Source organism: Capsicum annuum, chromosome 7 (assembly GCF_002878395.1).
Source record: "Capsicum annuum cultivar UCD-10X-F1 chromosome 7, UCD10Xv1.1, whole genome shotgun sequence".
In the NCBI taxonomy this organism is placed as follows: domain Eukaryota; kingdom Viridiplantae; phylum Streptophyta; class Magnoliopsida; order Solanales; family Solanaceae; genus Capsicum; species Capsicum annuum.
The window spans coordinates 10,758,965-10,763,490 of record NC_061117.1 but is presented as its reverse complement, the minus strand read 5'-3'; positions in this window follow the sequence as shown (position 1 = coordinate 10,763,490).

Here is a 4,526-nt window from a genome sequence, read left to right as displayed (position 1 = left end):
AAGATAAAACACTAGTTAATATTCCCTTCGTATATTTTGGAAAAATGCTTAAATATATGCTACTGAACTATTAGAAATGACTCATTTATGCTAACCATCGCCGTTATAAAATCGTCTCATTCATGCCATTAGTTTTTAACAGCCAGTTTTTAAAAATAGCCTTGCCACGTGGCAATTTATTAGAGGGTCACGTATTTTTAATTTTTTTAATTTTTTTTTAATTTTTTTTAAAAAAAAGAATTAAATTTTTTTTATCCATTAAAAAGAATCCACACAATTTTTTGATCCATTGAAAATTAATTTGATCTATATTTTTAAAATTTGATTAATTTTTCATGAATATATTCTTAAAACATTCTCATTTGATTCATTTTTTTTGTCATTTTTGACATATTAAGATTGTTTTCATATTTTACCTTTAATATTAATTATTTTTTTCTTCAAATTAATTTCAAATACAATAGTAAACATCATTTAATAAATATATTATAATAAAATAATTATTTTAATTGACGGGCGAGTAACTAAAAGGGAACGGAGAGAGTATACACTCCACTCTTTTTATCACTTTATTTATTTTACTTTTTTAAAAGATTCACGTTAACTAAAGCTTTTGACATTTTTCAATTGAAACTGAAGGAATATATAAACATCAAATATTATTATTATATTATTAATAGTTAGCTTCTCATTTTGCCAACTCTACGTATACTATATATGTCGTCATGTAGTCGCCTTCCTATTTTTGTAATGATAAATAATGATGCATAAAGTATTACATATAAATGTTGAATGCTGATTAGGGGCGGCTCAACAAGGTGGCTGCCTAAGACCCCAAAATTTAAGGGGCCTATTTTTGTTTAGTACTAATAAATTACAAATTTTAAGAAATATATTAAATACTATTTATAGAAAAAAGAAAAATTTTATATAAAAAAAATAAAACGCAAAGCCTCCGTTTGATTTTTGCCTTAAGCCACAAATTTGCTTGAGACGTTCCTAATGCTGATGATGTCATTCTATGCTTGATAAAAAAATAAAAAACTAAAAAGTTATTTACATTCGGCTGACAAAATATTTCATGTATGCTAAGACATACTATATGTTTAATTACAATAGCGTTTGGTTATAAATTTTAGTAGTAGATTTAAAAAAAAATCTTTAACTATTTGTTTGATCATGAAAAATTAATCAAATTTTAAAAGTATAGATCAAATTAATTTTTAATGGATCAAAAAATTGGGTAGATTCTTTTTAATGGATCAAAAAAAAATTAAAAAGAAAATTAATTTTAAAAAAATAAATAAAAAATAAAATAAAAATGACGTGGTCCTCTAATAACCTGCCACGTGGCAAGTTTTTTTGTTTTTTTTTTAAAACCGGCTGTTAAAAAGTAATGACATGGATGAGCCAGTTTTGTAACGGCGATGGCATAAATGAGTCATTTCTGATAGTTCAGTGGCATATTTGAGCCTTTTCCCTTTATTTTGCTTTTTCAATATATTAGTTCCTTTAATTCATTTTTATTTATTATATATATGCGGCGGTCAAGTATATTGAAGAAGAAAAGATTGAACTAACTGATAAAATTATTGTTATGTAATAATGAAGTCAGTGTTAAGCTTTGAAAAGAACTTTTGTAGAAATACAAGGTAAGATTACATACAATAAATTCTTATGATTGGGTCCTTCCACGAATCCTGCGAATAACGAAAGTTTAGTGCATTAAACTGTCATTTTGATCCTTTTTAATTTAGGAAAGACCCGATAAAAATTGACTTTGAAATGATACAAATTTTTAACCTGTACTATGAGTATTTTAATTTTCATCAATTCTAAATTTAAAGTCTGTTCACCTTTTAATGGAGGGTATATTTGTCTGTTCGTCTTGTGTTTTTTTTATAAAATATTAATTAATAGTACATAAAATTTGATCAATAAGCTGTTATAGGGAGGTAATTTTACAAAGTGTATATCACTATAATAAACGTTATTGTTGTAATAGATATAATGTTATTATAGAGAAGTAAAATATAGTGTGAAAAATTAATTTCGAAGAATCAAACCATTATAGTAAAATATCATTATAATGAGGAATCACTGTAGAGAAGTTTGACTATATATTAGAAGTGACAAGTAAATGTGAAATTTATTATTGAAATAGTGGATTGTAAAAATGAATGGAAGGAGTAAAAATTATCCAATTTTATTTGTTCAATTTAGAAAGTCAAGATATATTTATTATTTTGCTTCTATTTTACATTTTTTGTTATTAAATACTATTCATTTTTTAACATCTAGATAACTTATAGTAATTAGTAGGAATAAAATAATAAATTTATCTTTTTATTTATTGTTTCTTAAGAGGTGTGATCGAATTGTGACAAATTAAATATGAATAAATAAAAATAGATGGAGTAAGGATGGTATTAGGTGGTTAATTGTACTAAGATAGCTATTTTGACATTTTTTTCTTTTATTGACGGTTGTTAAATTTACTAAATAGAGCATTCTTCTTTTATTGGATGTCCCCAAAGGGACCGATAGAGCAATTTATATTATTCAATTAAAAGAGAAAAAAAACTTGTATAGACATAAAATAAAGCGCTGTGGTTTATTCCTACCAAAACATAAATTTTATACCTAGAAGATTCCTATAGGATACATACTCTGCACACTAAATCAATTTGTATGAACATGGGTTGTGGTGCAGCGGATGGGGCTGCTCTACCCTTGACCAGAGATCGAGGGTTCAATACTGGGCATGGAGAAAACTCTGTTGGGTGCGCTACCCCCAAATGGGACCCTACTCGGCACGAATCTGGATTAGTCGGGCTCCAATATGTTACCGGACACCAAATGAGATGCAGAAAAAATAATCTATATAATTTGTTGAATTAATGTATGTGTAATAACTACCAAGTAAGCATCTCTGCCCTTTAAGTTGGAGCATGGAGGTCATAAATGCCCAACTTAGCAATTAAGATTTAAAATGGGTGCATACCTAAAGTTTTAGTAAAAGCATTAGCAAGTTGATGTTGTGTTGAAATGTCATTATAAACCAGCAAGGCCCATTAAATGCAACTCTGAACAAAATGGTTATTCACTCCAATATGTTTAGTCCGTATATTGGATTATTGGCAATATATGTGCGAGTTGACTATCATAATCTATATTTATGATATATTAAACGTGTGAAGGACATTTCAAGTGTTGTTTGAATTTTTTTTCTTTCATTAAAAATTTTTGTTTTAGAAGAAATTAGGTTCCAAATAAGAGACATATAATTCTAAAAGCAGAAAAGGGCCTAATATGTCCTTCACCTATTGAAAATTGTGTAAAAATATTCTTCATCCACCTTTGGGCTCTAGAATGTCCTTCACATCCACCTTTGGGATCCAAAATGTCCTTCACATCTATCTTTAAACTCCAAAATACCTTTCACATCCACCTTTAGACTCTAAAATGCCCTTATATTTAACAACTCAACATTTATTAAAAAAATTAATCAGCGACATGTCAACTTTTCATTGATTAAAAAATAATTAAAAACCCCACCCAAAAGCTAATAGATACATCCAAATTATCTTGAAGTTCTAGTAAGCTTCAGCAAACTTAATAACTATTTTGGAATTGACCTATTTAGATAATTTTTTCCTACTCTAATCTTACTAAGTGATTGACACTCTCCCAAAGATTCTGGAATTAGGCCAACCAAGTGGCTTCTGAGAGTGATTTATATCTACAAATTGTTGGCGATACATATGCTTGGAGGCAAATTTCAATTAATTTATTGATCCTTGTATCAAAGGTCTTTAACTTAGGAGGCAATTTTTTAGTTAATTTATTTGTACATTGACTAAAAAATGTACCGAAAAAAGTACTTATAATACACAAGACTAATGCATGCATTATTTTTTAATACACTCTACCAAACGACTCCTTAGGGGTCGTTTGGTAGAATGTATAAGAATAATGCAGGATATAATGTATTAGTAATACTTGTATTAATAATACTTGCATTAGTAATGCTGATATTAGTTATGTCAGCATAAATTTTTATACTTTGTTTGATTTGGTGTATTAGAAATAAATATAAAAATATATTTTTTATAAAATAATATTTATTTACAAAAATACCCTGCAAACTAAAAACATAAAAACTCAAACCCTTTTCCTCAAACAAATCTAAACATAAAAAGTCAAACCCTTCTTCCCCAAATTTATAACCTTCAAAACAAAAAAAAATTAATTTCATATCCATGGCATAATTACAGAACTATAGACTTGGCGTACTTCAAAGAAGAAATGAGTCTACAATTATTCATGAAACAAGTCATCTCGCTTTGTTATAGAATGAAAGTGTAAATTACGTATAAATCGAAATCTCTGTTATTTTTGGTTTGTTTTCAGATGAAGAAAAGCTCTTGTTTCTTCTTGATTTGGAATATGAATTTTGAATTTTTTTCTTTTTATTGAAAGCTGCGAAATAGGAGCAAAGAACCATGAAAAAAAGACTTGGGAAT